At 43.7% G+C, this 22,908-nt stretch overlaps 1 long non-coding RNA gene across 1 annotated transcript in view; it reads left to right on the top strand.

Moving 5' to 3' along the window:
* LOC132678755 (uncharacterized) overlaps positions 1–22,908 on the top strand; it is a 163,086-nt gene that overhangs the window by 31,679 nt on the left and 108,499 nt on the right. The gene's annotated exons all lie outside the window — the stretch shown is intronic.

Raw genomic sequence — 22,908 nt, 5'->3', positions numbered from 1 at the left:
AACTCGCAGGAGACATCCTCAGTTTTCCAGAACAAGGTGAGTTCCATTTTGCATCTCCTCCAAATGATAGGTCAGTTTCGTTCTAAGAGGCCCTGAATGACACCCCTTCTGTCCAGAGACTACATTCTTTTACCTGCCTCCCAGCACTCCTCACGAACGTGTGAAACCCCTTCTGGGCTTTGGAAAATATCAAGTGTAATTTCCCAGTAGGATCCTGTAAACCAAAGGAAACTGATTCGTGAGCACAGAGGAGAGGAGCTTGACTTCAGGAAAGATGTGGTTCCCAGGGCTCAGGGCTCCCTGATGTCCCAGCAGTGAACAGTCACACTGAATTTTTCCGTAACTGATTTCTCCAAAAGCAGTTTCCTTTGCAAGTTGTTCTGATGGTTCCTGACTTGGTTTCCTATATCTCCTTCTACTTCTTGCAAAGCCTGTCATTTGGTTTTACTCTGTCTTTTCAAGAGTCTTTGATGAAATGCTTCTTGGACTTGACCATCTGTAGACAGTATCTTATGCCCCAGGCTCACTGCCAGTATTCTCCTCAGCAGGGACCCTGCTGGCTCACATGCTGGACCACGCTTCCTGCTTCCTGCCCCTTGGGGGACAGAATCCGTGTCTGCTCTAGTCACCCCTGGGTGCCCAGGGCTGAGCATGGTATTTGATAGTGCTTGCTCAGTATGAACTTCTTATTTTTTCCTGCAAAGTGCCCAACCCTAGGTGGTGCCTTGAAAGATGTTTACTCCACAGTCACCATCCCTAATCAAGACAGTGAACACTTCCAGTCACCATAGATGGCTTCCCCATGCCGTTTCTCTCATAGTCCCAACCCTACTTATTCTAGAAGTAACCAGCATTCTTTTATCATTGAACACTGATGTTGCCTGTTCTTACCTTCATCTATGGAAGTGTATGATGCTGTGGCCATGAAAATGCATCTCGTAGATCTTTGACTGTGGAGCCTGACCTACAGCTGATTCTGCTGGGCTCTGAAATATGTCATCTCATATCTGGGAGAACACTCTTCCCACTGGCTGCTGCTACCCTTAACTGGATGTGGCAGGAACTCTCATGCAGGGTATTTCCTGGGAGATAGTGAACCCTCTGACTGGCAGTTTTGGCTCAAGGACCCCCCATTAGCCTTGCCGAGCTTCCTTGGAAATATACACTGTGGTCTAGGGAACTACACAGTCCCTTCCTTCCCTTCTTCCTTCCCTCCCTCCTTGCCCTCATAGGGAGCAGACCTGCACCACAGTCTGCTGGTTCCCAGTCTTTCCCAGTGACCTCCATTTTCCCTCAGAGATGTTTGCCTTAATCACCTCTTAGACACTGAATCTTGGCATATCCTTGAAGGGCACAGACTAACACAACTGTCCATCTCCTCTGCAGGCCTCTGTTGCTCACCAGTAGGCCTCTGATCCTTCATGCTGTTGCCTGTGGCAACAGTTCGTTTTTTTCTTGCTCTGTAGTACTCCATCGCACAAGGATGCCAGCAAATCATTTGGCTGTCCTAGCCGTGGTGGGCATTTGGGTTGCCACCTGCTTTGGGCTATTATGAGTAAAGCTGTTATAAACATACTTGGAGTTATCCTTTGGTGGACATGTGCATTCATTTCTCTTCGATGTGTACTTAGTTGTGGGATTACTGGGGCGTCAGATACCTGAGAAGAGTTTTCCAAAGTGGTTCTACCAATTACTTTTCCATGCTCACAAAGTGTTTTCTGAATGAATGAGGTCAGGCCAGAAGGGTCTTTTTAGAATGTGACGTTATCTCAACTGCTGACACACACACAGAGCTTTCCACGGTGCCCCATTTTTAGAGATAATGTCCAAATTCTAAACTTACGAGCTGTAAAATGCCCTGCATGTGTAGCCCTCGCCCTTGTGTGATTCTCCAGTGTCATTCTCACCACAGCCAGCACCCAAAACTCAGCACCCAGCACCAATAACATATACTTCACTTACATGGTATCTGTTATCTTCAGATATGCCCTAGTCTTTCTCTCCGCCAGGTTTTTGCACATGCTGGACTCTCTGCCTTGAACACCTCATCTTTTTTTGTCATTATTTTCCCACTTTGCCTAGGGGATGCATTAGAAATGCTTTTGAGGGGCGCCTGGGTGGCTCGGTCGGTTAAGCGTCCGACTTCGGCTCAGGTCATGATCTCACGGTCCGTGAGTTCGAGTGCTGCATCGGGCTCTGTGCTGACCTCTCAGAGCCTGGAGCCTGCTTCCGATTCTGTGTCTCCCTCTCTCTCTGCCCCTCCCCTGTTCATGCTCTGTCTCTCTCTGTCTCAAAAATAAATAAATGTTAAAAAAAATAAAAAATAAAAAAAGAAATGCTTTTGATTGCAAGTCATGAAAAAAAATAGGACTTAGAGGGGTTCAAATAGTGTTTTTTTTTTTTTCACATAACAGGAAATGTAGAGGTAGGCAGAATTGCTTCAGCAGCACAATGATGACAGGGCTGGTTCTGTGCCATTTTCTTGCCTTTTGTCTACACCCTGATGCCTCATGGTCATAAGGTGGCTACTGCAGCTCCAGCCATTATACCAGCATTCAAGGCAGGAAGAATAGGAAAGGGCTAAGCCTGCCCTTTCTGTCTCGGTCACGAGGAAAGTAAAACTTTTTTCCAGGAAATCCTCCCACAGACTTCTGTTGGAATTATAATGGCTGAAATTGGTCATGTGGACCCCTCTGACTTCAAGGGAGGCTAGGAAACTATTAGCTCTTCAAGCTTCCATCAAGGAACACAAAAGGAGAAAGGGTTTGGAAATGGCTACTGAGTGAACCTACCTACGGTGTGTTCCTCACTAAGCCAGCTGGTCTCAACCCAGTCGTCCCTTGGAAGCCTTCCTTGACACTCCCCACCACCACCTTCTTAGGACTAATTTAGATATTTCCCCCAACATATTGATCTCTTGCGTTTTCTCCAATCTTAGAATTTATTTACCTCACCTCACCTTGAGGTATGTGTTAAATCAAGTCCTTCAAGAAAAAAAAACATGAGGGGCGCCTGGGTGGCTCAGTCGGTTAAGCGTCCGACTTCGGCTCAGGTCATGATCTCACAGTCCGTGAGTTCGAGCCCCGCGTCGGGCTCTGTGCTGACAGCTCAGAGCCTGGAGCCTATTTCCAATTCTGTGTCTCCCTCTCTCTCTGACCCTTCCCCGTTCATGCTCTCTCTCTCTCTGTCTCACAAATAAATAAACGTTAAAAAAAATTTAAAAAAAAAGAAAAAAAAAGAAAAAAAAACATGAAATGACATACAAGCATGATAAAATATATTCATGGATCCCACCTGAACCATCACCTCAGCCAGAGTTTTGTCTGTTTTATCAAGAGTGTGTGCACAAAACCCACATGGCTTCTTGGGGGGAAACCCCCAGTGCTTTCTTCCCACTAGATAAACTCCGGGCAAAGTGTTGGTGAACTTGTGGCCCAACATTTCTACCCATTAAATACCCATCAATCCAGACCGGATACTTCCAGCCTTTTTGTTTATTGCTATTTGAAAGCTTTAAAATCCCCCTTTTTAGGGGCAGTCTAGATTAGCAGTTTAAGACCTTGGACTCTGGACTCAGAGTGTGGAGTTCAGATCCTGACTCTGTGTTACCAAATATATGGCCATGGGCAGGTCACTCAACCCCCTGGGCCTCAGTCGCTTCATCTATAAAATGAGGGTAATAATAGCACTTACCTCCCAGGGCTGCCGGGAGGATTGGATGTGCTAATCCTGGAACCTCTGTCCCGTGACAAGCACTCGGTCTGGAGGGGCTGCCCTTATTCCCTCTGAGCTGTCTTTCCATCTCCTTTCCCCACCCGCCCCTCTCTCCTCTCTCCTTTAAACCCAGTTAGTGAAATGCCTAATGCAATCACTGCCTAAATCAGTGACTATTACATTTCCTTGGAGGAATTTACAGTCAGGTGGGAGAGCTCAAACAGGCGGCCAAGGAACTAGAACACAGTAGCCGACACGAATTGCATGCTTGCTGTGTGCCCTGCATATATTAGCTCGTGGCTTGCTCACACCGGGTCATTTTATTTTTCCTCTGATGAGGAAGCTGAGTCTCTCGGAGTGGTTTGTAAATTAGAGTGTCCCGGCAGGGGAATAAATGCAGGCGTGTCTCATCATTTAAAAGCAAGGTACCTAATCATCATGCTAGGCTGAGTTTATGACGCAGAATGGGCTGGGCAGCCCCAGGGAGGCACCAGGTTTCCTGGAGTTCAGAGGTGGGAGAGGTCCCAACCAATTTGGGAGCTTCCAGAAGGATCCATGGACACATGGGGCATAGCACAGAGGGCGGGGGATTTATTTTTGGCAGGTTGCTGGGAGGAAAGGTGGGAACAGCAGGAAAGGTTTTTTTAGATGAATGGAAAAACAAAAGCAAAGAACAGATTCCAAAAGTGCAGGCTATTTGGAGGGAAATAATGGTTAGGAGTACAGGCTCTGGCATTGGCAGAACCTTGGTTCAAATCCCACCTCTACCAGTTACCTGCTGTGTGACCTTAGTTAAGCTGCTTCACCTCTCTGCCTCAGTCTCCTCTGTAAAATGAAAACAGTGAGAGCACGTCCCTTGAAGTGGGTGGGGAGGATGAAATGAGTACTATGTAAATGGTCAGTCAGTGTTCCCTGTGACCCGTGCATCATACAGGCTGGTCGTCAGCTGTGTCACCTGCTTTCAGGAGATTAGGATAAGCACAGAGGAAACTGCTTTTGAGGTTTCTCTGTGATTTAAGTCAAAATGTTGGAAGCGCTTGTTCCTCGTGACTTCCTCTCCCAGCAAATGACAGTGTGAATCATGCTGTATGCAGTCTCTTAGTCTGTCCTCTGCAACTTGCCCAGATCAGCAAAATGCAGATAGAAATACAACCATTAAAAAAAAAAAAAAAAAAATGAATGGCATTCCTCTAAGTACCCGATTACAAATATTTGGCTTCAGCAGATTATTTTAGACTCCTTCCTCTGAGAAAGAGGTAGAGGCTGCTTTCTGGGAGAAATTGTACAAACTTAACGTCTAGCCACTACTCTTTGCCAGTCACTGACAAGACCCCAAAGTCAGCCCCTGTGGGGGAGGGAATATCAGAAGAAAAGAAACAGGAGTGTTTAAAAAAAAAAACTTTTATATTTCCTTCTCTTTTGAGTCAGCTGGCATGTGGTCAACAAACTGCTTTGAACGACCTGCTACATCTCAGACCATCCTTCATGAACTAGCTTTGTGTTCATAAAAATCAATGCTGAATCTTGCAGTCATCCTACCCTTCCCCTGCTCCCGCCCCCCTTTCCCCCTAGGAGATCTAAGGAGAATCTAATCCATATGGTTTTGATTCCCTCACTCATCAAAACGCAGTTTTCCAAGAGCCATTTGATCTCCAAGATGTTATGTGAGTGTCTTTTTGTATTTTATTTTTTTCCCTTAGAAAAGAAAAGGCGACGGATTGCCAAAAGAAAATGAACTCCAAACCCCCGGGGTCTGAACTAGGTTCAAGCATTAGTTCCAGGGGAGCCAGTGGGGATGTTGCTTTGTCAGAGGATTCGAATATTCTCTTCAGATGCCAGGTGAATCCAGGCAAAGTGTTTTCGTGTGTGTGTGCATGTGTGCACACGCACACTGCCCACTCTTCTAATAAATGAATAATTACACCATGTATTAAGTAGTTCCCGAGTGCCAGGTACTGTGCTAAGTGGCTTATGAGAATTTTCTAATGGAGTCTTGATAGTCTTGATAGCTCCCTCTCTGCCTCCTGCCCCCTCTCCTTTCCTTTCTTCTTTTATTTATCAAATACTTATTGAGCACTTATTATGTGCCAGGCTCTATTATAGGGCCCAGAGACACAGTAGTGAATAAGACAAAGGATATCCCTGCGTTTGTGGAGTATACGTTCTAGTTCCTGCGCCGTTAAGCAAACACATAGTTTCAAGTAGTATCAGCGTTATGGAGAAAATAAAACAGACGGAGGTGGCAGAGTGACTCTAGGCCTGTTTTATTTGCATGGGTGGTCAGGGAAGTCCTCACTGAGCTGAGAGCTGAAGGACACCAAGGATCAGGCTGCAAAGACACAGAGGGAAGAACGAGGGCTAAGTCCCAAAGTGGGAACACACCTGGCACATCCAGGGAGACTGAGGGCCAGTACACTGGAGCTCTAGAAGGCACGAGGCGGAAAGTGGAGTTGAGTGGAAGCTGGGCCAGGCACAGAGGGCTTCACGGGCCGCAGTGGAAGCAGAGGCCAGGCCTTGATCCTGCGTTACACCATCGCTCTGAAGAGGGTGAAGAGGTTGGAAGGGCTAAGACAAGGCAAAGGAAGCGGGGAAGCTATGGCAGACCTCAGGGTATGGGTCTCCAAATGCAGGAACCAACACACAACTGTTTGCCGTAGGGCCCGCTGTACTGCCTCCACCGGTCACTGCTGGTGCCTCAGGAATTGGATACCGAGAGTCCTTGTCACAGTTAATGGTGGCTCAGACCTACGTGCCAGCGGGGAAGTGGGAGAGATGTGGTTGGATTCTGGAAGTATTTCACTGTGGAGCTTGCTGGTGGATTGCACATGCAGGAGAATGAGGGAGGAATCAGGGACAGCAGGGAGGTTAAGTCTTGAGCTGGGAAGCTCAGGGGGTAGTCATCCCCATTTTACAGGTGAGAAAATGGAGGCCCAGAGTAGTCAAATCACCTGACAGCTCCCTGTGTAAGGGGCAGAGTTAAGAGTCAAGGCCAAGGCTTTCTATCTCTTTGAATTGATCTCTCAGTTGCCCCCTCACATCTCATTGGTATACCCTTGGACCATGCTGGGCATTTGCGTTCAAGGGAACAAACTTAGCACAAATTTCTCGAGACATCACTGTGGCTTCTTAGCTCTTTGGGGTGTGCTTTTCCCTAGCTGATGATAATACTTTCTCACGAGAATCCATAAACAATGCACGTTGTCTTTATTTCAGGAGTTTTCTATTTTAAAATGAGCAGAATAAGCATATGATTGCTTTATTCTTTACTGATTTAATTTTATTTTCAACAATTTGTTTGTCCCTGCTGTATACTCGATAGGAGTTTACTAAATGCTATTAATTGACTAAATGCCCAAATGAGTGCTGCTACTTTATTTAATGGTCAAGACTGTAGAAACCTTCCATTCATTCATTCACCCATCCATCCATCCATCCATTCACCCACCTATCTATCCATGTATCCATCCATCCATCCTTCCATCCATTCATCCATCCACATATCCCTCCATCCATCCACCTGTCCATCTGTCCATCCATCCATCCAACATTTCTGAATACCATTCTACATGTTATATAGCATTTTAGGGACTCAGAATGAATAAAACAAATCTCTGCTTTCAAACAGCTTCTAATCTGGTTAGGTGTGAGTGTGTGTATGTGTATGAATGTAAAATATGAGGGACTGGGGTGTAAATAAATAATCTTGATACATGAAAAAACACTGTAATGAAGATAATGTATGTATGAAGTACTGTGAGTTCATAGAAGAGGAAAATTTGGGGGGAAGGCCGCTGGGGAGGTTTAGATTTCATTAGAGATGGCTGAACTTCATGGAGAAGGCAACATTCTAATGCAGACTGAGGACAAGGAAAGGAATTCTCCAGGAATTGAGTGGAACACTCAAGGTGATTGTATTGGGCATATATTTTACTTTTGCAGCCCTTCCCCAAGTTAGGAAAAAGCCTGGGGTAGGAGGGAACTGCCAGGGAGGTGGAGAGAGCAGTTTACATACATGTTACCCAATCCCTTTGTTCATCTTTCTGGCAATGGTATTGATGAGTGTGGTAGACAGGGGCTGTTTTCCCCTATGTTCTTCCCCATTCTTTGAGCAGCAGCCCTGATACTTCTATGGGATCTTCCTTTGCCAAGCTCCAGTTCACGTATTGTAGGAGGCTGATTGGAATACTACATTCTTTTGGTCATAGTGACCATACAATCCTTGTCATGCCAGTTAGAACCTGAGAGACTCAATTCTAGGATTTTCATTAGAATTACTGATCAGGTGGAATTGTGCTTTTCTGCTGGATTTGATATTGGAAGGGTGTGGTCCAACTTGCTGCTGGCAGTTACTTTGCAACCACATGAAGCTTAGAATGGGGCCTACCCCAAGGAGCAGAGTCAGGACAGAGAGGGTAGCTGGTTCCTCATGACATCCTCTGGGCCCCAAATCAATCGATACCTGAAGCCAGCCTTATCATAGGTCATGAACTAATATATTTTCTTTTTAGCTTTAGCCACTTTGAGTTGGATTTCTTCTAGTTTGTACCAACAGAATTCCAACTAATCCCATGGCCAGTAGTACTTGGAGAGCCATGGCTCCAGGGAAGGCTTTTGTCTTTCCCACCAAAAAGTTTTGGGATGCAAAGAAGGGATGAAAAAAGGAATTTTAGGCATGATGGCTGGGAGTGCATTCAGAAGGGCAGAATATGGTCGCCCCAGATTTTAGATTATCTGTGCTATTCTCGCTAATGTCAACCACTTCAGTGTCCCTGAATGGAAGGATTTACTGCAGTGGTACATTTCAGTAGAAAGAGTTTTTGAATTTCAGCACACATTTTTGTTGCTGATGGTGGGGACTTTTATATGTGTATACACACACACACACATATACACACACATACATATATTTATACACACACACACATATATATAAAACTATAGTACAATGTCAATACCAGGAAACTGACAAGAGAACAATGTGTGTGTCTAGTTCTAAGCCATTTTATCATGTGCAGATTCCTGTAACTGCCACTGCAATCAACATAGAAAACTGTTCCAATAGAATACTCTCCCTGGGGTGCCTGGGTGTCTCAGTCAGTTAAACGTATGACTCTTGATTTCAGCTCAGGTCATGATCTCACGGTTCATGAGTTCGAGCCCCACATTGGGCTCCACACTAACAGCAGTGTGGAGCCTGCTTGGTATTCTGTCTCTCTCCTTCTCTGTCTGCCCCTCCTGCATGCTGTCTGTCTCAAAAGAAAGTAACTAAAAAATAAAGAGAATGATTTCCCTTGTGCTCCGTTTTTAGCCACACACTCGCCCTTTGTGCCATCCCTAAACTCTAGCAACCCTTAATCTATCCTCATCTCTATAATTTCATCATTTCAATAATGTTATATAAGTAAGAGTATATAGTATATGCCCTTTGGAGACTGTCTCTTCTCACTTAGCACAGTGCCCTTGAGGTCCATCCAAATTGTTCATTGTTAATAGTTTGTTCTGTTTTGTTGCTGAATAGTATTCCAAAGTATGGATATAACACAATTTGTTTTACCACTCGCCTACCAAGGGTGATTTTAGTTGTTTCCAGTTTTGGGCTATTAGGATTAAAGCTGCTATGATTATGAATGGAGCTGCTACAGGCTTTTCTGTGGACATTATTTTTATTTCTCTGAGATCAATCACCAAGGGTACAATGGCTGGGTTGTATGGTAGTTGCACATTTAATTTTGGAAGAAACTGCCAAACTTTTCCAGAGTGTCTCTGCTATTTTATATTCCCACCAACTCTGTATACATGTTCCAGTTTCTCTGCATCCTTGCCAACAACTGGTGTCATCACTCTTCTGTTTTAGCCATTCTGATAGGTGTGTAGTGATGTCTTATTGTGCTCTTAATTTTCATTTCCCTAATGGCTAGTTATATTGAACATCCTTTCATGTGTTTATTTGCCATCCATATATCCTCTTCAGTGAAACGTCTCTTCATGTCCTTGGCCCATTTTTTTAATTGACTTGTTTATTCTTTTACTGTTGACTTTTGAAAATTCTTTAATATATTCCAGATAGGAGTTTTTGTCTGAAATGCGGCTTATATTTCCCTGTAGGCTGTGGTTTGTCTTTTTCATCCTCTTCATGAGGTCTTTCCCAGACTGAAAGTTTTAAATTTTGCAAAGCCCAATGTATTGATTTTTTTTTTCTTTTATGAATTCTGCTTTTCATCTCAAGTCTACAATCTCTTCACCAAGCCCTTGGTCCTGAAGATTTTCTTCTATGTTTTCTCCTGATAGATTTAGAGTTTTATGTTTCACGTGATGCATTTGAGTTCATTTTTATATAAAGTGTGAGGTACAGATCAAGGTAAAAAAATTTTTTTTCTTTTGCCTGTTGATATGCAGTTACCCCAGCACCATTTGTAAGGACTTTTTTCTTCACTGAATTGCATTGGTAGCTGTGTAAAAAATCTGTTGGCCATACCTGTAATGGTCTATTTCTGGATTCTCTATTTTGTTCCATTGATCTATGGGTCTATCCCTCCAACAAAGCACATAGTATTGATTGCTATGGCTATATAATGAGCCATAAAAGCAGAGTGATTCCTCCCACTGTAGTCTTTGTACAAATTGATTTAGCTTTGCAGTTTCTTTACCTTTCCATATCAATTTTAAAATAAGCTTGCCTTTATCTATAAAAAGTCTTACTATGATTTTGATAGGGTTGCCTTAACCCTGTGTATTATTTTGGAAAGAATTGATATTTCTGCTATGCTGAGTCTTCCCATCTATGAACATGGTATGTCTCTCCATTTAGATGTTCTTCTATTTCTTTCCTTAGTGTTTCATAGTTTTCAGGATAAAAGTTCTGTTAGGTTAAATTTATACCTAAGTATGCAATTGTTTTTTTTTTTTTTGAGTGGTTTAAAATTATATTGCATTAAAAAAATTTTTTTAATGTTTATTTATTTTTGAGACAGAGGGAGACAGAGCATGAATGGGGGAGGGTCAGAGAGAGAGGGAGACACAGAATCTGAAGCAGGCTCCAGGCTCTGAGCTGTCAGCACAGTGCCCGACGCGGGGCTCGAAATCACAGACCGTGAGATCATGACCTGAGCCGAAGTCGGACGCTTAGCCGACTGAGCCACCCAGGCACCCCAAAATTATATTGCATTTTAAATTTTGGTTTACATGTGTTCATTGCTAGTATATAGAAATACATTTAATTTTGTATGTGTATCTTCTATCCTGCAAATTTGTTGAACTCCTTTACTAGTTGTAGGAGATTTTTGTAGATTCCTTAGGATTTTCTACATAGACCATCATATCATCTGAAAATAAGGACAGTTTTATTTCTTCCTTTTTGATCTGAAAGTGGAGGCTTTTGTAGTTTTCTTTTATAAGTCAAAAGTAATGGTTTAAGTAATCAGTGGATTAAATACTGTTGATTTCAGAAGATCCTAGAGGTCACCTGATTTAATTAACTTCATTAAGCCTCTGCTTCTTCAAAGTAAAAGATAGGTAATCAGAGTATACATCATAGGGGTGTGGGATGTTAAGCTCTGATGTGGACCTATGTACATTTCAATAGAAATATCTTATTTGGAGTAGCTTCAGTAATAGGAGGTTGCTGTCTCATTCTAAAGAATCTGAGTTGTACATCTTTACAAAATTATATGTTTTCAAATGTATAAATTGTTAAATATCTCCCTCTCTCTCTCGGTCTCTGTTTCCTCATCTGTAAAATGGAGGCAATAATCGTGTCTACCTCATATAGTAATTGCTGAAGATGAAAAGAATAAGGCCATGGTCCCTCAAGATTCACACTCCACCCTTCTCCATCCTGCTATATCTGGGAGGGTGACCTGAATGGTCAGGGTGACCCTGATTTCAGGTTTCTGAAAGGTTTCAGCCTATGAGAAATTTGAGGTTGGAGCAGCAGGGGAGTGAGGTCAGATTCACTTCTGTAGGGTCACTGTGAGCTGGGTATGTCCTCACATCAAAGACCCTGATTTTGCCTGGTTGCCTTCTCTGTGGCATCTGGTACCTGCTCTGTGTCCTTATGGCTTTAGGCTGGGGGAGGGGGGTTGACAGCCCCAATGTTACTGACCCACAGGTGCTACACTCTCTCTGTGGTTTCTCTACATCTAGCCCACACCTTTGCAAATGGTCTCTCTATTGAGTTCTCAAAATTCCCAGTTTGAGCATACACTCTGCTTCTGCTGGCCCTGACTGACCTCAATCCAAGGCAAGACCAAGGATAGAGCCCGGCACGCACCAAGTACTCCATATGGTCTCCTGCTGTAGTTTTGGTCATCTATGAAGCAAAGAAGGCAACACAAGATGGATGTGTGATTTGACCATTGATTTCATTATTTGAGTTCTTCTTTCCTTAATCGGATGATGTGGTTTTACTTTCATGAATTAGTAGTGGCTTTGATGAATGACAGGCCCTCCCATCTAAGTGCTGCTAGGAAACATGGTTATGGACACAATCTCCAATCCCCCATCATCACACTGAACTTTCAGTTATCCAGGATCCTGACTTCCCTTTATTATAACCTCGGAACTCTTAACTATAATCCAGGAAGTTTCCTACTCATACTAATCTAGCTTAAAAAAAACAACAACTGTAATTAAAGTTTCTGATAGGACCCACGTGTGTTATGAATTGATGTCTATGTATGTTATGAAGTGATGTCCAAGAAATTCATAACTCCCAATGTGGTGGTATTGGACATGAGGTCTTTGGAAGGTAATTAGTTTTAGATGAAGTCATGAGAGTGGGGACCTCATGAGGGGACTGGTGTCCTCATAAGAAGAGGAATAGCGACCGGAACTCTCTCCTTCTCTCTACCATGTGAGGCAATAGCAGGAACGGAGCCATCTGCAAGCCAGGAAGAGGGCTTTCCCCAGAAATCAAATTGGTGAGCACCTTGACCTTGAAATTTCCAGGCACCAGCACTGTAAGAAATTAATGCCTGTTGTATAAACCACCCAATCCAGTATCTTATTATAGCAGCCTGCACTGACCAAGACGATGTAAGCATTTCCTATGTGGAATCACAGTGTGAACTCTTCTGCTCTGAGAGTTTACTGTGGGCGAGGCACTGGGCTCACTCCTCTACGTGAATGGCTTCATTCAGTTCGCACAGTAACACAGCTACTTGTATTAGGGATTGCCTTCAGTTTGCAGTGAGAGACCAGAAATAGCAGTTATTTTAAAAGATACAAATTTTTCTCACAAAAGAAGCCTGTAGCTTGGCAGCCATGGAGTTAATAGTACTCCATGATCATCAGAGTCTCAAGCTTCTTCAGTTTTTCTTCAGGGGTTTCATCTTCATACCTCACGGTCCAGTATGGCTGATGTAGCTACTGCCATTATGTCTATATTCCTGACAATGAGGAAAAGGAGGAAAGCCAGCAGATTTCTTAAAGTGCCATCTTGCTATGTGAACATGCTTACGGCCAGTACGTTCCCAGAAATTCTACTCAACAACTTCCCTTTACATTTCTGGGGCCAGAACTAGCTACATGGTCATACCCAGCTACAAGGGAAGCTGGTCAAAGTAGTCTTTTAGCTGGACTCACTCTGGCCTTCAGTAATGCTAAGACTCTGTTACTAAGAAAGAAAGGGAGAATGAATATGAGATAGGCAGTCTCTGCTTTGGTATTGCCATTGCTGTCATTTTACCAAAGAGAAACCTGAGGTCTGAGAGGCAGGCATCTTGCCCAAGACTACACCAATGATAAGACAGAGCCAGAACTTAGGCAGAGGTCTGCTGGCTCCACTGCCCATGTTCTTTACCTCTACATGCTAATGGTAAAGTTTGCCTGAGGAGAAAGGCTGGAGCCTAAGTAGGCCGCCCTGTGTGTGCTCAGATGTCTCCACTTCTGCTGTATGGACACCTGCTGAATGGGTCCAGAGTTATAAATGATTCTGGCTTATGTCCAAAACTGACTCACAGAAGGTTTCCCAAAGGGAGCCCTTATGTAAATGGAGAACTGTCTTAACTTGTTTGCCTGTCTCTCCTTCCTGGTAGACTGTAGGCTTTGAGGGGGCCTATCTTATTCACAGTTGTATGTCCAGTAGCCAAAACAGTGCCTCGCACACCTCAGGGACCCAATAAGCATGTGCTGAATAAATGAAGAGAGCGAGTGAGTGAACTAATGAACTTGTATATAGCTAACAAGCTTGAAAGCAAGTCAACTTGTTTTTCCTGTATGGTATTTACCACCAGCTGACCAATTGTGTTGAATCCACCCCTGTAAAAGGTAAAATCTCCTCAAGAAAACCACCCATTGTCAACTGTCAGGCCCAAGAGTGTAGATCTGTGAGGATTAGCATGTGTGGCCCCCATGAGACCTTTTTTTTTTCTGGCAGATTTCTGAATATCTTTTTTTTTTTTTTCCTGATTGGCCTATAAAGTTCACTAAGGAATTATGCTAATGCTGGTATCTCTCCAACCACATCCTACTGAGGATTGAATCTATTTTTCAAAGACAAAACTGAGTTTTAATTTAGTGTCCCCATGACATTTTCCCTTTTAAGCACATGAAGGATGCTTTGCAAAGGGAGAGGTCTTGGGAAATCTTTCACGGATGGCTACACTTCACGCCTGGGTGGAGTAACCCTCAGCACGCCAGCTTTCAATTAGAAGTAAATAAATGGAGACAGCTTTGCAGTGTGCCCGGCAGTCTGAAAGATCAACCCGGGGCCTTGGGCCTGGATTTCTCCTACTGTGGCTGAAAATTTTCATTTACATTTCTTTGGCGTTTTCTGAGCAACTTTAATTTGCTAGGTTTAACCTTTAAGACTTTCTCTCCCTCTCTTTGCCACTTATTCCCCCGCCCCAGGCTTTGAGAATGCCACGAGCCTGGAGGCACCTGTGGTGAACAGGGACAGTCCCTTTCTCCACACAGGTGGGTTCTGAACAGAATTCTCTAGATGGAAGTTTAGCCTCTTGGAGCCAAGTAATAGAGTCTTCTTTCTTCCCCCTCTGTAATTGTAACTCTGTTTGAAGTTAGGGCAGATGGGTCTCCTGTGCCTACCACATTCTGAAGTGTAAGTGGATTACTAAATGTAGGGCCTGCTCTGGGGAGGGACTCCTTGCTGTGCATTTCCCCGCATTTTGAGACCTGAGAGGAAGGTCATGGCATCATGTTGAGATTTTTCTAAAGGGAACTGTATCAGTTAGTTGTTGCTGCATAACAAATCACTCCAAAATTTAGTAGCTTAAAATAAGACCATTTACTTAGCTCACAATTTTGTAGGTCAGCATTTTGGGCTGCCCTCAGCTGGTCAGTCCTCTGGTCTGGGCTGGTCTTGGCTGATCTCAGGCGGGAATGATCAGCTGGTGAGTTGGCTGATGATGGCCTTGCCTGGGATGACAGAGGCCATGTGGGCTCTCTCATTCAGCAGGCCAGTCTGAACTTGCTCACATGGTGGTAGAAGGATACCAAGAGCAAGTACAGCAGAGTGTGAAATCTCCTGAGGCCTCGACTCAGAATTGGCATGACGTTACCCCCACAGAATTCTATGGCTGAAACCAAGTCTGGCTCCTACGCTAGGAGTGGAGAAATGGACTCTACCTCTTTTTTTTTTTTTAATTTTTTTAAATGTTTTATTCATTTTTGAGACAGAGAGAGACAGTGCATGAACGGGGGAGGGTCAGAGAGAGAGGGAGACACAGAATCTGAAACAGGCTCCAGGCTCTGAGCAGTCAGCACAGAGCCTGACATGGGGCTCGAACTCACGGACCGTGAGATCATGACCTGAGCTGAAATCGGACGCTCAACCGACTGAGCCACCCAGGCGCCCCTGGACTCTACCTCTTGATGGAAAGAGCTGCAAAGAATTTTGGCTGCTATTGCAATCTATGACAGTGAGTGGTTTTCAAAATGTGCTTTTCAGCGTTGGTGGTATAGTGGTTAGTATAGCCTTCCAAAATGTGCTTTTCGGGTTGTAGGCTTTCACGGAAGAGCCTCAGGACCCAACATAAGGTCACGATTCAAGTTTGGGCTGCCCCTCCCACCTTCAACCAGGGTAACTCACTTTTATCTGCCAGTCATATTGGACTTCCAAGTAACATTTCACTTGAACAAAAGTTGTCATGGTGAAAAAGACATTTAAATACCAACTAGGTAGAAGTAACTGTCAGGATCTCTGCTGCATCCTTCTGCCCTCTATGACTCATAGAATTGCACGTCCTGCTTTCTGGTGAAAGAGAAGTCGTGCTGAGAAGGAGGAAGACTCTACCCTTGGCCATCCACTCATCATCCTTCCCACCTCCAGTCCTATGCCATCTCGGTTTAAAGAGTAGGTGGAAGACAGTAATACATAATACAAGAGTCTAGACCCTGAGGCCAGACTTTCAGGGTTCAAACCATAGCTTTCTTAGTTGCCCTGTAACCTTAGGAAAATTACTTACCCTCTCTAAGCAGTCACCACTTTCTTCATCTGTCAAACAGGAATGAGAAGCACAGCACCTACATCATTAAATTGTTGTATGGGTTGAATCAGATAACATAATTTATATAGCAGAAAAATTATTCAATACGTGATTATTATTACTATTATTTTTTATTATTATTTAGTCTCCAAACTCCCTTAAATTTCCAAAAGATTATATGTCTGTGAGATTCTGGTTGGCAGTGTTTGTTTTTACTCTAATTGAGGATCCCAGTTCCCCATTGCTAGGTAATTTGGATTGGGATATTTTTTTCTAGGAAGGCATTACACAAAACAAAACAAACTTCTGCCTACTGACCTGCTACCAAATGGTAAAATTTAGCTGTTAGAGATTCACTCCTTTAGCTCAATAAATTAGGTGTTCTTATTCATTAATACTTAGTATGAATTGGTTGATTAGGTATTTTTCTTCTACAAATATCAAGCTGAAAATAGGCACTGAGAAAATGTGCACTTTGATGGTAAGTTTTCAAGAGGAGGGAAATAAAATGCATATGTGTGAGAAGGAGAAGGGGATAGGTGGGACTGGCCACTTTGGGAGTATAGGGGAATCAAGGAGCAAGGAGGTTGGTGCCTGGATGAAGGAAGAGACCCTTTAGACTGATGGGAGAAGAACGAAGAGGCACTGGGCCTGCTTTCCTGCTACGTGTGGAGCTGAGGGTCTTTGCACGTGGAAGGATAATACATCCCCCAACCTCACCTCACCATGATCCTCAGATAATTCAAGCCCCACTAGGCTATGCAAGAATATTCAAAACCACCATGGCCACCATCCAAAAGGAAGGAACTCTATGCCCCTGGATGATGGAGAACCTGGGATGTTCCCACACTCCTATGGGGCACGTGACACTGAACAGGTTGGCCTTGCCCAACAGGATCTGTCACAGTCACTTGGCTAGACCTTGGTAAACAGGCTCCAGCTTGCCAGGTTGGGCCCCAGACTGCAGGCCTGCTGAGAAATGTAGGGCAAGACGGGCCCCAGACTGAGTCTTCAGATTCTACACATAGACTGGGGGTACACAGAGTGGTGGTGCCTCATCTTGAGATGACAAGAAGTGGCCAGAAAAACAACTTGGACTAAGGGGTTGTGTGCCTGTCGAATCCAGAATTATCTGGCTTTCTTAGGTAACAGGTAGAAGTCTACCTGGCCATAAGCCAGCTTATTGGAGGGGCCTTTTGTTTTTCAGAAAGATATGCCTTAGAATTCCTCTGCCTGGTAAATTCTCCTATGACTTTTAACAGTTGCACTTTTTCCTTTTCTGGGAACGTCTATCATTTTTGTTAAACAAGCAATCTGTGTATCTTATGGAAAAAATCTGAGGAAGAGCAGATAAGTAAAAGTTTGATTTGCTGTGAAAAATTACCTGTAAATAATTACTATTACTTTCTCTCTGTCTCTTTCTCCATGGCTTTTTCTTGAGAGTGGCCTATTATTTGTTGACATAATCCCCTCTTGTTGGGCAGTTAGGAGTATGGTTTTTGCAGCCTTCCAGCACCTGCAAAAATCCCTATGGAATTAAGCTTCAGTGGCCTACAGTGCTTGCTGACTGATAACTCACCATTATTGTAGGCACTGCCTACCCTGCCCGTCTCATTTCTCCACTTCCCTGCTCTTTTCACTTTTACCTCTCAATAAACTACTCACACTTAAATCCTTGTGTCAGGGGCTGCTTCTCAGGGAACCCTCACCAGTGCCATGATTCACTTGCTTTGGGTTTATAATATGCCTCCCTTTTTGAATGTTGGACTCGCATACTACTTTTCAAGAACAGGTCTCTTGTCTGACGTGGGCTAGCCAGTGTTCAGGCTCTGCGGATTCTCTGGGGCCAGTTCGGCTATGCCTCCTGGGTTTGCCAGCTCACCTTTTGGCCTCCAAGTTTCTCATTATTTTGCTGCTCAATTTATGTGAGACTTCCGCCATGGCCAACTTGCCACTTTATTTTTCCTCTTGTCATTTTGTCCCTGAGTTAATCCTGTCTTACAATTCTTCAGTCTCCTCTCTGGGCTTCTTTCACCAGTAAATTTTTACCAGCCTGTGCTCCTCAGCCTTAGCCTGGAAGGAGGAGGCCCTGTCTGAGCCATGATGTAGGTGAAGAATTTGGGGATTCTCCTTACCCTGCTCCGAGAGCCCTTCCTTTTCTTGTCATTCTCCCTGGAAAGAATGTTTTGTTACTGTGCTGTCCTCTAAGATGATATCTCATTGAAGCAGAGAGTTTGGGGTTCTTTTTTTTTTTTTTTCTCAAAGCATTGCTCATATTCTTTAATTTTGGTCAAAGGATGGATGCTTTCCCTTCCATCTCCCCATACTTGCCATTTTGATGGTCCAGAGTCTCAGAACCCTGCCCAACTGTGCGAAGTAGAACATAGCAACACATGCGAGTGCTTGCCATGGTCTTGATGCTGTCCTTGTTGAAGGATATTTATAATCTGAGGACCTTAATACAAAGACATGAATGTAAAGATGGGAATTTCAGGCACTATGGTAGGAAAAGTTTTTAATGACACTCCAAATAGCAACATTCGCGTTTTGGCAGGGATAAATGCCTTAGCCTGGGATAAAAATTATAATGCATTTCCTTCCTTCTTCCTTCCTTCCTTCCTTCCTTCCTTCCTTCCTTCCTTCCTTCCCCCTCCCTTCTGCCCTCTCACCCTTCTTCCCTCCCTCCTTCCTTCCTTACCTTTTATCAAGAACGGTAGTTTGGTTGACTCTACCAGTCACTAGCTCTGTGATTTGGGACAAGTTATTCTTTATGTCTAGTTTTCCATCTATAAAGTGGAGATTACTATTATCCTGCTTCATAGAGTTTTTGTGAGGATTAAATGAGCCAATACCTGTAAAGCATTTAAGACAGTACCTGGCACAGAGCAAGCCCTCAAAACATGTTTGCTCTTATTATCAATTCACTCAAAATAAATAAAGCACCCACTTCATGGCAGGTCCTGAGGGAACAAAGTGAGTCAGTGAGACTCACAGGGGCTAGTGTGGAAAGTAATGTAGGATACATTTATTCAACTCACCCTCGGGAAGCCACAACTTATGTTTTTCTTTATTGCTTTGGAAGAATTTTAGGTAGGAAGGCAAGCCCTCCTCCAGGAAGCCACTCATGACTGAGTGCAGGCAAGTATGTCACCCCAATACAAGAGTGGTGGAAGGAAGGAAGGCAGGGACATCTTTCTGATAACAAATGAATTTGGCACTGTTTTAATGGTTCCCAAGGTCTATTGGAAACAAAACAAAACAAAACAAACAGGATTAGGACGTGGATAAAAGGTGCTAGAATGGACCTGAGTGAGCTTGGTGCCCTGGGCTGGATGTCCATAAAGGGGTTTTGGGAAGAGTTCGGTGGATAAGAGATGGAGTCCTGCACGGGGCACTGGCCCCATAATCAGTGTCCTGTTAGCCTGCAGGCCTCTCCAGCCAACTGCTCCCCGCCTTCACTGGGGAAAGTGCAGCTGGTTGGTTAAGAACATGAACTCCAGAGGGGAGCCCGGGTGGCTCAGTTGGTTAAGCAGCCAACTCTTGATTTTGGCTCAGGTCATGAACTCACAGTTTGTGAGTTCAAGGCCCACATCAGGTTCTGCGCTCACAGAGCGGAGCCTGCTTGAGATCCTCTGTCTCTCTCTCTCTCTCTCTCTCTGCCCCTCACCCACTAGTGTTTTCTCTCTCTCTCTCTCTCTTTCTGTCTCTCTCAAAAATAAATAAAAAACATTAAAAATTATATTTATAAAAAAAAAGACCATGAACTCCAGAACCTATTAGATCAGATCTCTGCTTCATCCATAACTGTATTGGACTATATCTTCCCCAAATGGCTGCGATCCCCCGCCTCTGCCCCCAGGATCTTCTCTGGCACTTCTACTGAGAAGGATGGCTCTACTCCCTCTCCTTAGACACAGAGGCTTCTGACTATCCTGACCAAAGGAGTAGGCAGAAGGGATGCTGTGTGATTTTTAAGGGTAAGTTATAGGAAGGATCTAGATGCTATCTGGCAGCCTCTCTCTCTAGGGACACTTGCCCTTGGAACCCAGCCACCATGTTGTAAGGAAGCTGAGGCCACATGCGGAGGCTGCGTCCGGGCATTCCAGCTGACAGCCCTCACTAGGCATCCATGCAGAAGCGGCCTTAATTGCCAGCCGTGTGAGTGAATGAGCCTTCAAATTATTCCAGGCTGCAGCTTTCTAGGCTTCCATCTGAGGCCCCACACAGCATGGAGCAGAGACAAGCTATCCCTGCTAGACCCTGCCTGAGCTCCTGACCCACAGAAATTGTGAGAAATAATAAATAATTATTGTAGTGTTAAGCTACTAGGTTCAGGGGCAGTTTGTCATACAGCAGTAGATAACTAACATATTGGCCATGTGACCTCAAGCAAGGTACATGATTTTTCTATGCCTTAGTTTCCTCATTTATAAAATGGGTTAATAACAATATCTATTGTGTTGGTAAATCAGCTCTCCACCCCAACCCCCCCATCCCAGCCAAAAAAGTAATAATTTTTAGCATTTGCTGATTGCTGTGGTATAAATACTCCCACAGTGGTCAACTGCAAGCAATCCATGGTTTAAGCACCAGATGGTGAAATTCATAAATATTTAACAATTGGCTCTCATGAAACAGTACAAGTCACCTCCAACACATTACCAAAATATCTACCTCATAGCAGTAAATTATTTATTATCGGTAAATAATTTAGACATAGTACAGAGTAAGTGCTAAGTATTTGCTATTAAAACTCCTGCTCTTGTTAATGTCATTATTACACATACCCCAGGTGATCTGCAGTTGTCCGCAGCCTTGGTCTGTCTACAGAGGGCTTCCCCAGTATTGGTTGGCCGTGCCACCTCTGACAGAACCAGGCTGCCCCAGGTTACCCTTGTATCAAAGAGGAGCCCTAGGCATATAGTGGACGATGTTGGGGTGAAGGACGAATATTCAAAGCTTTCATGCCTCTACTTTTTAGAGGGAGTCTGACCTGGACAGACATGAGAGTCCCAAGTTGGGTAGTAGTCAATGATTCCTCACCACACAGACAACACAGATGCTCAGAAAGGCTACACTTGGGGTATCATGGGAGCCCATGGAGGCTTTTATCCAAGCCTTAGGGGGCCATAGAAAAGGTCTCAGGGAAGGTTGAATGGAGATTTCCCATGTGAAAGAGAAAAGAAAGGGGATTCCAGGTGGAAGGGTTAGCTCAAACAAAAAAGCCTGGTAGAAAGAAAACATCATTTCTGGAGATGTGCAAATCTGAGTGTGGTAAGAGTGTAGAGTGACAAGTTCAAGGGCATTCTCTAGAACCACTGGTCTGCACTCTTCAAAATGTCGCTACTATGAAAGAGAAAGAAAGGCTCAAACACTGCTTCTGATGAAAAGAGACTATACAAAAATGATAGCTAAATGCAATGCACGATCCTGGATGGGGAGGAGCAGAAGCACTACAACAGACTATTCAGACAATCGGTAAAATTTGAATATGGGCTGTGTATTAAATGATAGCGTTGTGTCGATATTAAATAAAATGCCATTTTCTCTTAATTGATGCTGAAGTGTTAGGGGTAAAGGGGCTTGTGTCTACAGTGAACTCTCAAATGTTTCTGGGAAAAATTCTATTTAGACAGAAGGGGTGATAAAACAAAAATGGCAAAATGTTAACAATGGAACCTGGGAAAACAGGATAAGGGAGTTTCTTCTATTCTTGCAATTCTTCTGTGAGACTAAAATGATTTCAAAATAAAAAGATTCTTTGAATGAGTGGAGAAAAAGAAAGGGTAGGCTAAGAGTCAGGGAGGGGAAAGAGAGAAGTCTGCAGGTTGGGCTGCTCATTTTATTAGAAAGGGCATTGAGGCATGGAAAGGCTAAATGGCTGGTCGAGGGTCAGCGAGCAATTAGCATGGACGTTGTGCCCCTAACCCTCATTTCTGAGACCCAAGCCTTGGCTCTTTCTAGTAAACTGGAGGGCCCCAGAGGGGAAGTGTGTGTGTGTGTTAATATATGGCCTCTGGTGTAGAGAAGACCTCAGGGGTATAATTTCTGCTTGCCGTGCAGGAGTTATCCACATAGCTCCTATTATTTCAGGTTATCATTAATGTGAGTTGTGACCTGAATTCCCCGTGTACTGCCCTGAAATTTGCCCCATATGTTTGTAAAGGTTGATTATATCTTTGGGACCTTTTTCTAATGCGAGCAGAAGCTATAAAGTTTCAATTGTCGCAGCTCATTGGGATCAAGTGTCTTTTCTGGCGCTCCATAAAAGGGCTCTGCATCTGATATCTGACGTCAAACAAACATGCATGAACAATCTATTGATTTCAAATGATGTGTAGTGCCATCATCTTGTAGATAGGAAATTAGTAGCAAATCTTTTCTTTCCCTTTGCAAAGGAGAACAACTCAGTACAGAGTAATGGAATCCTCACTAGCTTTGGGACCAGAACTTAAAAGGAGTCCTCACTCTCATATGCTTTTGGTGGAAGCATAAATTGGTACAGCCACTTTGGGAAACTATATGACAGTAACTAATAAAGCCTGCCATATGCTGAATAAAGCAAGTCAGCGCTTGTGAACTTATCTAAGAAATGAGTGCCCATGTCCAGCTGAACACATGTACAAAAATAGTCATAGCACCTTTAATAATAACAGCAAAAAACCAAAAACAACCAAATGTCCATCGACACTAGAATAGACAAACTGGTATATTCTACTGAGCAATGGAAAGGAATAAATTCTGATATAAC

This window comes from Panthera onca, chromosome A2 (genome assembly GCF_046562875.1).
Source record: "Panthera onca isolate mPanOnc1 chromosome A2, mPanOnc1 haplotype 2, whole genome shotgun sequence".
Lineage (NCBI taxonomy): Eukaryota > Metazoa > Chordata > Mammalia > Carnivora > Felidae > Panthera > Panthera onca.
Note: the sequence above shows the minus strand (reverse complement) of the source record. Positions and strands in the feature narration are given on the sequence as shown.